Here is a 13197-nt window from a genome sequence, read left to right as displayed (position 1 = left end):
GTTGTCATGTTGTGTTGCTACCTTGTTGTTCTCATGTTGTGTTGCTACCATGTTGTTCTCATGTTGTGTTGCTACCTTGTTGTTCTCATGTTGTGTTGCTACCATGTTGTTTTCATGTTGTGTTGCTACCATGTTGTCATGTTGTGTTGCTACCATGTTGTTCTCATGTTGTGTTGCTACCATGTTGTTCTCATGTTGTGTTTCTACCTTGTTGTTCTCATGTTGTGTTGCTACCATGTTGTTTTCATGTTGTGTTGCTACCATGTTGTTCTCATGTTGTGTTGCTACCATGCTGTTCTCATGTTATGTTGCTACCATGCTGTTCTCATGTTGTGTTGCTACCATGCTGTTCTCATGTTGTGTTGTTCTCATGTTGTGTTTCTACCATGTTGTCATGTTGTGTTGCTACCATTTTGTTTTCATGTTGTTTTGCTACCATGTTGTTGTCATGTTGTGTTGTTACCATGTTGTCATGTTGTGTTGCTACCTTGTTGTTCTCATGTTGTGTTGCTACCATGTTGTTCTTGTGTTGCTACCATGTTGTTTTCATGTTGTGTTGCTACCATGTTGTTTTCATGTTGTGTTGCTACCGTGTTGTCATGTTGTGTTGCTACCATGTTGTTCTCATGTTGTGTTGCTACCATTTTGTTTTCATGTTGTTTTGCTACCATGTTGTTGTCATGTTGTGTTGTTACCATGTTGTCATGTTGTGTTGCTACCTTGTTGTTCTCATGTTGTGTTGCTACCATGTTGTTCTTGTGTTGCTACCATGTTGTTTTCATGTTGTGTTGCTACCATGTTGTTTTCATGTTGTGTTGCTACCGTGTTGTCATGTTGTGTTGCTACCATGTTGTTGTCATGTTGTGTTGCTACCATGTTGTTCTCATGTTGTGTTGCTACCATGTTGTTTTCATGTTGTGTTGCTACCTTGTTGTTCTCATATTGTGTTGCTACCATGCTGTTCTCATGTTGTGTTGCTACCATGCTGTTGCCATGTTGTGTTGCTACCATGTTGTTTTCATGTTGTGTTGCTACCTTGTTCTCATGTTGTGTTGCTACCATGTTGTTCTCATGTTGTGTTGCTACCATGTTGTTCTCATGTTGTGTTGCTACCATGTTGTTTTCATGTTGTGTTTCTACCTTGTTGTTCTCATGTTGTGTTGCTACCATGCTGTTCTCATGTTGTGTTGCTACCATGTTGTTGCCATGTTGTGTTGCTACCATGTTGTTTTCATGTTGTGTTGCTACCTTGTTCTCATGTTGTGTTGCTACCATGCTGTTCTCATGTTGTGTTGTCATGTTGTGTTGCTACCATGTTGTTGTCATGTTGTGTTGCTACCATGCTGTTCTCATGTTGTGTTGCTACCATGCTGTTGCCATGTTGTGTTGCTACCATGTTGTTTTCATGTTGTGTTGCTACCTTGTTCTCATGTTGTGTTGCTACCATGTTGTTCTCATGTTGTGTTGCTACCATGTTGTTCTCATGTTGTGTTGCTACCATGTTGTTTTCATGTTGTGTTTCTACCTTGTTGTTCTCATGTTGTGTTGCTACCATGCTGTTCTCATGTTGTGTTGCTACCATGTTGTTGCCATGTTGTGTTGCTACCATGTTGTTTTCATGTTGTGTTGCTACCATGCTGTTCTCATGTTGTGTTGTCATGTTGTGTTGCTACCATGTTGTTGTCATGTTGTGTTGTTACCATGTTGTTCTCATGTTGTGTTGCTGCCATGCTGTTGTCATGTTGTGCTGCTACCTTGTTCTCATGATGTGTTACTACCATGTTGTTGTCATGTTGTGTTGCTACCATGTTGTCATGTTGTGTTGTTACCATGTTGTTATCATGTTGTGTTGTTACCATGTTGTTCTCGTGTTGTTACCATGTTGTTGTCATGTTGTGTTGCTACCATGTTGTTGTCATGTTGTGTTGTTACCATGTTGTTCTCGTGTTGTTACCATGTTGTTGTCATGTTGTGTGGTCATGTGTTGCTGCCATGCTATGTTGATGTCTTAGGTCTCTCTTGTTGTGTTGTGTGTTGTGTCCTATATTTTATTTTTAATCCCAGTCCCTGTCCCCCCAGGAGGCCTTTTGGTAGGCCATCATTGTCAATAGGAATTTCTTCTTAACTGACTTGCCTAGTTAAATAAAGGTTAAATAAATAAACAAGCAGTCTAATGCTCGCTAACATTAACTCTCATTTGTGCATATTTGTTTGTGCTCTGTTTACACGCAAGTGTCTAGATCAGCAGTTTACACATGATGACTTCAACCTTATATGAAAAACCTTACTTGGCAAATATAGCTAGCTAGCTTTCCTCACTTGTTGGTTAGCTACCTAGCCAACGTTGGCTGTCATCTGACTGGTATAACTTTACTTTAGCTAGCTAGATAGCTAATCAAACAAAACCACATTAATTGGCTAGCTACCTCTAGCTAGCATTCAGCTTACTAGCGTTAGCTAACTACAGAGGCTAGCTGCTGGACTTTGTACAAGCAAGCTACTAATAGCTAGGTAACGTAAGCTAGTTAGATACCTAGCTAATAAAAAGGTATGCTTGCATTTATTGATTAACCTCAGCTTGACAACCACCATAAAGCTAGATATCTACAGTAGCCTAGGTTTGATCCATACACTCCTTATGACTGGCAGTAGGGTGCAAACAACTAGTGTTGTTTCCGAGCAACCAACCCGTTGTTAGAACTCTGAGCATCGCTGAAACAAAATATATATTGGCATTGTTAGAAAGGCTGCAAAAATGTAGCACATCGCTGTTTCTTAGTGGACATGAATCAGCACATCACTGTTTCTTAGTGGACATGAATCTGCACATCGCTGTTTCTTAGTGGACATGAATCTGACACATCACTGTTTCTTAGTGGACATGAATCTGCACATCGCTGTTTCTTAGTGGACATGAATCTGCACATCGCTGTTTCTTAGTGGACATGAATCTGACACATCACTGTTTCTTAGTGGACATGAATCTGCACATCGCTGTTTCTTAGTGGACATGAATCTGCACATCGCTGTTTCTTAGTGGACATGAATCTGACACATCACTGTTTCTTAGTGGACATGAATCTGCACATTGCTGTTTCTTAGTGGACATGAATCTGACACATCACTGTTTCTTAGTGGACATGAATCTGACACATCACTGTTTCTTAGTGGACATGAATCTGCACATCACTGTTTCTTAGTGGACATGAATCTGACACATCACTGTTTCTTAGTGGACATGAATCTGACACATCACTGTTTCTTAGTGGACATGAATCTGACACATCACTGTTTCTTAGTGGACATGAATCTGACACATCACTGTTTCTTAGTGGACATGAATCTGCACATCACTGTTTCTTAGTGGACATGAATCTGACACATCACTGTTTCTTAGTGGACATAAATCAGCACATCGCTGTTTCTTAGTGGACATGAATCTGACACATCACTGTTTCTTAGTGGACATGAATCTGACACATCACTGTTTCTTAGTGGACATAAATCTGCACATCACTGTTTCTTAGTGGACATGAATCTGACACATCACTGTTTCTTAGTGGACATAAATCAGCACATCGCTGTCTCTTAGTGGACATAAATCTGCATGTGAGAGCGATAAATGATACACTTTATAAACGACTGTTGCAGTTTACAAAAGTCCAAAGTCCAACTTTATGGACACTATAGTCTCGTTTTACTCCAACAACTCAACTTCTAAACGACCCTGTTAAACAATCCCGTATATGGCTCTTGGTAACAGACGGACGGACGGCTCTTGACGAGAGACGTGTGTTGTGTACCTCCAATCAAATTGATTTGGGAATTTTCACAGAGATTGGTGTCATATTGACTTAGATAGGAAAGATATGATATGAAAGTAGGGAGATTTGAATTTAGCACTGCCTAATAATAGACACGACTATCGTCTCGTCTATAACTCCAGCAGAGCAGAGACAAACCGTTGTGATCAGTCAGGCAGGCCTAATCCTTCTAATGCTCCCGCAGATATCAACCACTCTCTGTGGCAGAGAACATGCTGTGGAGCAGCAGAGGCTCTGTGTGTGTGTGTGTGTGTGTGTGTGTGTGTGTGTGTGTGTGTGTGTGTGTGTGTGTGTGTGTGTGTGTGTGTGTGCGAGACTATCCTTCTCATGCAGCCTGATAGATCATTCCATTTATGTATTAATGATTGGGGCCCAGCAGTGGTTTCATTAGTGAAACATCAGCCCCTCTCTCCTCTCTCTCCTCTCAATACAAACACTCAACACCGTTCAGCCCCTTTCTCCTCTCAATACAAACACTCAACATTGTTCAGCCCCTCTCTCCTCTCAATACAAACACTCAACACTGTTCAGCCCCTCTCTCCTCTCTCTCCTCTCAATACAAACAGTCAACACTGTTCAGCCCCTCTCTCCTCTCAATACAAACACTCAACACCGTTCAGCCCCTCTCTCCCCTCTCTCCTCTCAATACAAACAGTCAACACCGTTCAGCCCCTCTCTCCCCTCTCTCCTCTCAATACAAACAGTCAACACTGTTCAGCCCCTCTCTCCTCTCAATACAAACACTCAACACCGTTCAGCCCCTCTCTCCCCTCTCTCCTCTCAATACAAACAGTCAACACTGTTCAGCCCCTCTCTCCCCTCTCTCCTCTCAATACAAACACTCAACACTGTTCAGCCTCTCTCCTCTCAATACAAACACTCAACACCGTTCAGCCCCTCTCTCCCCTCTCTCCTCTCAATACAAACACTCAACACCATTCAGCCCCTCTCCCCATCTCTTTACACAACACTGGCATGGCTGCCAAGTCCACAGCAGGCTAGGGTAGAGGAAAAGGAGCCAGTGTAACACTTGAAGGGGAAATCAGCAGCACTTTGGTTACGAGTCACTGTGCCATAAAGGACCAGCCCTCGAGAAAGATACCGTATGCTTACATACAGGGATACATGCAGGGATGCTACACAAGGGAATACACTTTAAGAGTCTAGCATGTAGCTAACTAACTTACTATAACATAAACCATATTGAAACCATGACCTTGAGAGTGCCCTGAACATGATTTAATCTAAATGGGGAAAAACAGCACAGTCTGAAGGAGGGAGAGGAGACATGGAGGGAAAGAAGGAGAGAGAGAATAGAGAGAGGGAAAGAAGGAGGGAGAAGAGCAAGAGGGTGAGAATGAGGGTGAGAAGGAGGTAGAAGGAGGGAGAGAAGAGAGAGGGAGAGAAGGAGGTAGAAGGAGGGACAGAAGAAAGAGAGAGAGAAGAGAGAGAAGGAGGGAGAGAAGAGAGAGGGAAAGAAGGAGGGAGAAGAGCGAGAGGGTGAGAATGAGGGTGAGAAGGAGGGAGAGAAGGAGGTAGAAGGAGGGAGAGAAGAGACAGGGAGAGAAGGAGGGTGAGAAGGAGGTAGAAGGAGGGAGAGAAGGAGGGAGAGAAGAGACAGGGAGAGAAGGAGGTAGGAGGGACAGAAGAGACGGAGAGAAGAGACGGGGAGAGAAGGAGGTAGAAGGAGGGAGAGAAGGAGGTAGAAGGAGGTAGGAGGGAAAGAAGAGACAGGGAGAGAAGGAGGGAGATAAGGAGGGAGAGGAGGAGGTAGAAGGAGGGAGAGAAGGAGGGAGAGGAGGAGGTAGAAGGAGGGAGAGAAGGAGGGAGAGAAGGAGGGAGAGGAGGTGGAAGGAGGGAGAGAAGAGAGAGGGATAGAAGAGAGAGAAGGAAAGGAGGGAGAGAATAGAGAGAGGGTGAGAAGGAGGGAGAGAAGGTGGTAGAAGGAGGAAGAGAAGAGACAGGGAGAGAAGGAGAGAGAGAGAGGAGTCAGAGACGGAGGGTGAGAAGGAGGAGAGAAGGTGAGAGAGGAAGAGGAGTCAGAGACGGAGGGAGAGAAGGAGGGAGCGACAGAGGGAGAGAGAGGAGTCAGAGACAGAGGGAGAGAAGAAGAGAGAGAGGAGTCAGAGACGGAGGGAGAGAAGAAGAGAGAGAGAGGAGTCAGATGGAGGGAGAGAAGGAGGAGGAAGAGAAGAGAGAGACAGAGGGAGAGGAGGTGGGAGGGAAGGAAGAGACGGAGATGGAGGGGGAAAAGGAGGGAGAGAAGGAGGGTGAGACGGCGGGTGGGAAGGAGGGAGAGAAGAGAGATGGAGGGAGAGAAACAAGGATAAAATGGCAAGGTCATCACGAAGTAGATTTGAGTTCAGCAGTGAGCAGTTGGAGAGTGAGTGGGTTGTATTCTGTAGAAGTCAAATGAGCGGGGTTCATCCCAAATGGTAGCATATGCCCTATATAGTGCACTACTTTTGACCAAGGCCCATAGAGAATGTAGGGAATAGGGTGACATTTGGGACAAAGTCCCAGACATTCAGAATGACAAGGCCATTAAAAAACAATCTATACCCATTACAAAGCCTGTGTGTGCACCTGGGCTATTTTAGAATAGAGAGAGAGACCCTTATTCACATATAGACAGCTCACACACACACACACACACACACACACACGTGACAGTGTATTATATTACTGAGAGACCAGCTCTGATATAAGCTGTATCATTCATCGTCAGCACAAGGCCCTGTGCCCATTCAGAAACACACACACTGACTTACTTCTAATCAACACACACACACACACACACACACACACAAACACACACACACACACACACACTGATTTACTTCTAATCAACACACACACACACACACACACACACACACACATCAAGCATTGTTTACTGTGTATTCTAAGTCCGTAAGTAGTACTAGATACAGCAGTAAGTATGCCATAGAGAACTAGGCCACGTACACACAGTAACAGATTTGACAGTAACAGACTTCGGATGATAGCCGAGTAAAGGTCAAAGGTGAAGTACCCTGCTCATTCCGAAGCGTGCCGCTCTGACCAATGCTCTGGCAGAATACTACATGTTACTTGATTAAAAAACGGTTAGGTTCTAATTCTCAGAGTACAAAAAAACTCTACTCTCTATGAAAGGTTTAACCAAGTTTATTCTGCCCAGAGATACAGCTGCATTAGACAAGAGCATTTTCACACAAACACTGATATTTAAACGTTCCTGAGTCTCCTCATCTGTACAAACATTGTTCTTTACTGCTAGGCAGCATACTAGTGATTCGGGCCATTAAACTTTTATTTCTCCCCTAAGGTGACCTGACCTCAAACCCCCCTCCATCACTAATCCATGGCTCTCTCCCCTTATCAATGCCTGCCACATGTAAATCACTTCCCTAAACTCAACACATTCCAAGCTTAGTTGCACACACTATAACCATTAACTTCTAGACCCTCCACTATACAGTTGAATTCGGAAGTTCACATACACCTTAGCCAGATACATTTAAACTCAGTTTTTCAATAAACTCAAAAATCATTTACATAGACATATTTAAATTGACGTTTACATATTTGCATAGACATATTTACAAATGCGGATAGAGATATTGATATATTTACACAGACCTATTTACATATTTACAGACATATTTACATATACAGTTGGAAGTTTACATACACCTTAGCCAAATACAATTAAACTCAGTTTTTCACAAATCCTGACATTTAATCCTAGTAGAAATTCATTGTCTTAGTTCAGTTAGGATCACCACTTTATTTTAAGAATGTGAAATGTCAGAATAATAGTAGAGAGAATGATTTATTTCAGCTTTTATTTCTTTTATCACATTCCCAGTGGGTCAAAAGTTTACATACACTAAATTAGTATTTGGTAGCATTGCCTTTAAATTGTTTAACTTGGGTCAAACGTTTAGAGTAGCCTTCCACAAGCTTCCCACAATAAGTTGAGTGAATCTTAGCCCATTCCTCCTGACAGAGCTGGTGTACCTGAGTCAGGTTTGTAGGCCTCCTTGCTCACACACACTTTTTCAGTTCTGCCTACACATGTTCTATAGGATTGAGGTCAGAGCTTTGTGATGGCCACTCCAATACCTTGACTTTGTTGTCCTTAAGCCATTTTGCCACAACTTTGGAAGTATGCTTGTGGTCATTTGGAAGACCCATTTGCGACCAAGCATTAACTTCCTGACTGATGCCTTGAGATGTTGCTTCAATATATCCACATAATTTTCCTCCTCGTGATGCCATCTATTTTGTGAAGTGCACCAGTCCCTCTTGCAGGAAAGCTCCCCAACAACATGATACTGCCACCCCTGTGCTTCACGGTTGGGATGGTGTTCTTTGGCTTACAAGCCTCCCCCTTATTCCTCCAAACATAACGATGGTCATTATGGCCAAACAGTTCTATTTTTGTTTCATCAGACCAGAAGACATTTCTCCAAAGAGTACGATGAGTACGATCTCTGTTCCCATGTGCAGTTGCAAACCGTAGTCTGGCTTTTTTTATGGCGGTTTTGGAGCCGTGGCTTCTTCCTTGCTGGGCAGCCTTTCAGGTTATGTCGATATAGGACTCGTTTTACTGTGGATATAGATACTTTTGTACCTGTTTCCTCAGCATCTTCACAAGGTCCTTTGCTGTTGTTCTGGGATTGATTTGCACTTCTCGCACCAAAGTACGTTCATCTCTAGGAGACAGAAAGTGTCTTCTTCCTGAGCGGTATGACGGCTGCGTGGTTCAATGGTGTTTATACTTGTGTACTATTGTTTGTATAGATGAACGTGGTACCTTCAGGCATTTGGAAATTGCTCCCAAAGATGAGTCAGACTTGTCTACAATTTTTTTTCAGAGGTCTTGGCTGATTTCTTTTGATTTTCCCATGATGTCAAGCAAAGAGGCACTGAGTTTGAAGGTAGGCCTTGAAATACATCCACAGGTACACCTCCAATTGACTCAAATGATGTCAATTAGCCTATCAGCAGCTTCTAAAGCCGTGACATAATTTCTGGAATTTTCCAAGCTGTTTAAAGGCACAGTCAACTTATTCTATTTAAACTTCTGACCCACTGGAATTGTGATACAGTGAATTATAAGTGAAATAATCTGTATGTAAACAATTGTTGGAAAAATTACTTGTGTCATGCACAAAGTAGATGTCCTAGCCAACTTGCCCAAACTATAGTTTGACATTTGTGGAGTGGTTGAAAAACGAGACTTAACCTGTTGAGTGTAGGAGCAGTATTTTGATGTTTGGATGAAAAACATACCCAAATGAAACTGCCTATTTCTCAGGCCCAGAATCTAGAACATGCATATAATTGTCAGATTAGGATAGAAAACACTCTAAAGTTTCCAAAACTGTCAAAATATTGTCTGTGAGTATAACATAACTGATATTGCAGGTGAAAACCTGAGGAAAATCCAACCAGGAAGTGCTGGCTTCCCCATGGTGTGAACAGTCTTTAGACATAGTTTCAGGCTTTTATTCTGAAAAATGAGCTGTTTGTAATGTTCTGTCTGCTGAGAGAGATGTCCTAACATAAACGCTTGGATAGCTTTTGCTGTAAAGCTTTTTTGAAATCTGACACGCCAGGTGGATTAACAACAAGCTAAACTGTGTTTTGCTATATTGCACTTGTGATTTCATGAAAATTAAATATTTTAATTATTTTTAGAAATTTAATTTGAATTTGGCGCTCTGCAATTCAGCGGATGTTGACGAAAATGATCCCGCTAACGGGATGGGTGGATGTTTTTGGAACTAGTGAACGTAATGCGCCAATGTAAACTCAGATTTTGATATAAATATGAACTTATTCAAACAAAACATACATGTAATGTGTAACATGAAGTCCTATGAGTGTCATCCGATGAAGATCATCAAATGTTAGTGATTAATTTTATCACTATTTGTGTTTTTTGTGACTCTGGCTGGAAAATATTTTGCTGGAAAAAATGGCTGTGTTTATTAATGGCTTGGTGGTGACCTAACATAATCGTTTGTGGTGCTTTTGCTGTAAAGCATATTTGAAATTGGACACTGTGGTGGGATTACCAACAAGATTAGCTTTAAAATGGTATGAGATACATGTATGTTTGAGGAATTTTAATGGTGAGATTTCTGTTGTTTTGAATTTGTAGCCCTGCACTTCCACTGGCTGTTGTTATATCATCCCGTCAACGGGATTTCAACCCTAAGAAGTTTTAATGACTCCAACCTAAGTGTATGTAAACCTTCCTCCTATAACCATTAACTTCTGGTGTAGACCCTCAGCCCTCCCTCAGTGACATGAATAAGGACATTTTCATATTCTCAGAACCCATGTTGTAGATGTCCCCAAACCATAGCCCTAACATTAACCACTCTGACAAATACCTAAACTTAAATCTTTGAGTTGTTTCTGTTTTAAACCTGTTACCATGCAGAATTAACCCTGTTACCATGCAGAATTAACCCTGTTACCATGCAGAATTAACCCTGTTACCATGCAGAACTAACCCTGTTACCATGCAGAACTGACCCTGTTACCATGCAGAATTAACCATGTTGCCATGCAGAATTAACCATGTGAATTAACCCTGTTACCATGCAGAATTAACCATGTTGCCATGCAGAATTAACCCTGTTACCATGCAGAATTAACCCTGTTACCAAGCAGAATTAACCCTGTTACTAAGCAGAATTAACCCTGTTACCATGCAGAATTAACCATGTTACCATACAGAATTAACCATGTTGCCATGCAGAATTAACCCTGTTACCATGCAGAATTAACCATGTTGCCATGCAGAATTAACCATGTTGCCATGCAGAATTAACCCTGTTACCATGCAGAATTAACCCTGTTACCATGCAGAATTAACCCTGCTACCATGCAGAATTAACCATGTTGCCATGCAGAATTAACCCTGTTACCATGCAGAATTAACCATGTTGCCATGCAGAATTAACCATGTTGCCATGCAGAATTAACCATGTTGCCATGCAGAATTAACCATGTTGCCATGCAGAATTAACCATGTTGCCATGCAGAATTAACCATGTTGCCATGCAGAATTAACCATGTGAATTAACCCTGTTACCATGCAGAATTAACCATGTTGCCATGCAGAATTAACCATGTTGCCATGCAGAATTAACCCTGTTACCATGCAGAATGAACCCTGTTACCATGCAGAATTAACCCTGCTACCATGCAGAATTAACCCTGTTACCATGCAGAATTAACCATGTTGCTATGCAGAATTAACCCTGTTACCATGCAGAATTAACCCTGTTACCATGCAGAATTAACCATGTTGCCATGCAGAATTAACCCTGCTACCATGCAGAATTAACCCTGTTACCATGCAGAATTAACCATGTTGCCATGCAGAATTAACCCTGTTACCATGCAGAATTAACCCTGTTACCATGCAGAATTAACCATGTTGCCATGCTGAATTAACCCTGCTACCATGCAGAATTAACCCTGTTACCATGCAGAATTAAGCCTGTTGCCGTGCAGAATTAATGCATAAAATATAGACGTTCATCCATAATACGTCAAATTTGTAAGTGAAACTGCTGTATGAGAACTTGTAGGTAATAGAGGGTGCTCTGACGTTACCCTGATAATCACTTCTACAATCACTACCTTGACTTCTCTACGTCTAGCCTCGTGATACTGTGTGTGTGGTCACAGACAGCTTATGTTCTGAGCACTGAAGTCCACATGCCGATTGGCTGACATCCGTGCTATATCCGACCGTATACCAAGGGTATGACAAAACATGTATTTTTACTGCTCTAATTACGTTGGTAACCAGTTTATAACAGCAATAAGGCACCTCGGGGGTTTGTGGATTATGGCCAGTATACCACTGCTAAGGGTCCAAGCACTCCCGAACAGCCCTTAGATGTTCTTAAGCAAACAAGAGTTTAAGTTGGACAAATTCAGGTATGTTTATCACCGTTCTGTTTGCATTCCGTTTCAGAAGAGTTTTTCAACAGAATTGGCAGAATGAGTACACCCCTGATCACACTCAAACACATTTGACTTTCATAGCAGCCACGTACAAACAGCATGATCCCTTTGATCTTCCAATAAGAATGCAAAGCAAAAGGTCAGAGGGGGTGTGGTCTAAAGTAGCACACTATATAGGGAATAGGGATCCATAGGGCTCTGGTCTAAAGTAGTGTACTATATAGGGAATAGGGTTCTATAGGGCTCTGGTCTAAAGTAGTGCACTATATAGGGAATAGGGATCCATAGGGCCCTGTTCTAAAGTAGTGTACTATATAGGGAATAGGGTTTTATAAGACTCTGGTCTAAAGTAGCGCACTATATAGGGAATAGGGTTCTATAGGGCTCTGGTCTAAATTAGTGCACTATATATAGGGAATAGGGTGGCACTTGGGAAGCATTCCAGGGCTTTAGCTGCTTACGTGTCTATTTTGTCAAGCAAAATGTTTCCGTCAAAACGTCATCGAGTTTCCTTGTAAAGCCTGTTTGTTTAACCGTGAAGCGAGTTGCAGCATATTACAATTATTCTGTTGATGAGTCTTTTATTAAAGTGAATGAAACAGTGTTGTGTTTATTTGGCACTTTTCATTTAAATCATGTCGCGGTTCTTTTATTTGGCCTAAATTACATTCCTTCATGTTAGTCCTATATTTAGTAGCATAGGATATCGAAACTAATTGAATCTGGTAAAAAGACAACGTTTGGTCGATTCAGTTAAAGAAGGACTTGACTATAGATATGGAAACATTACAAAACGTAGATTTTAAACTCTAATTTAAAAAATACTGGAGTCCATGTGTTACTGGGCCATCATCAACTCATTTGTTGTCATTCATGTCCTGAATAGTAGAATACTGTTTGGTTTTCACGCATTAGCCTACTTACCTCGGCAAATCCCACACACAGAAACATATGAAAAGTTGAATTCATTACCTTGATTCTTTCTCTTGTAGATATTCTAATTTACACCCTGCTGTCAATCAATCAGAAAATAGCAGGTAATCAACATAAATGTAAGGGTCCCCAACAACCGTACAACCAGATGTAGCCCCTCCCAGATCCCCAACAGCCAGAGGTTTTCAGGGGAAAGAGAGCCTGTGAGCTACTATCTCTTTGTACATTAACAAGACTCTACTATCTTCACTCCTCATTAACAAGACTCTACTATTTTCACTCCTCATTAACAAGACTCCACTATCTTCACTCCTCGTTAAACAAGGCTCTACTATCTTAACTCCTCGTTAACAAGGCTCTACTATCTTCACTCCTCGTTAACAAGGCTCTACTATCTTAACTCCTCGTTAACAAGGCTCCACTATCTTCACTCCTCGTT

This window comes from Oncorhynchus mykiss, chromosome 30 (assembly GCF_057628025.1).
Source record: "Oncorhynchus mykiss isolate SJ-2025 chromosome 30, ASM5762802v1, whole genome shotgun sequence".
Taxonomy (NCBI): domain Eukaryota; kingdom Metazoa; phylum Chordata; class Actinopteri; order Salmoniformes; family Salmonidae; genus Oncorhynchus; species Oncorhynchus mykiss.
Note: the sequence above shows the minus strand (reverse complement) of the source record.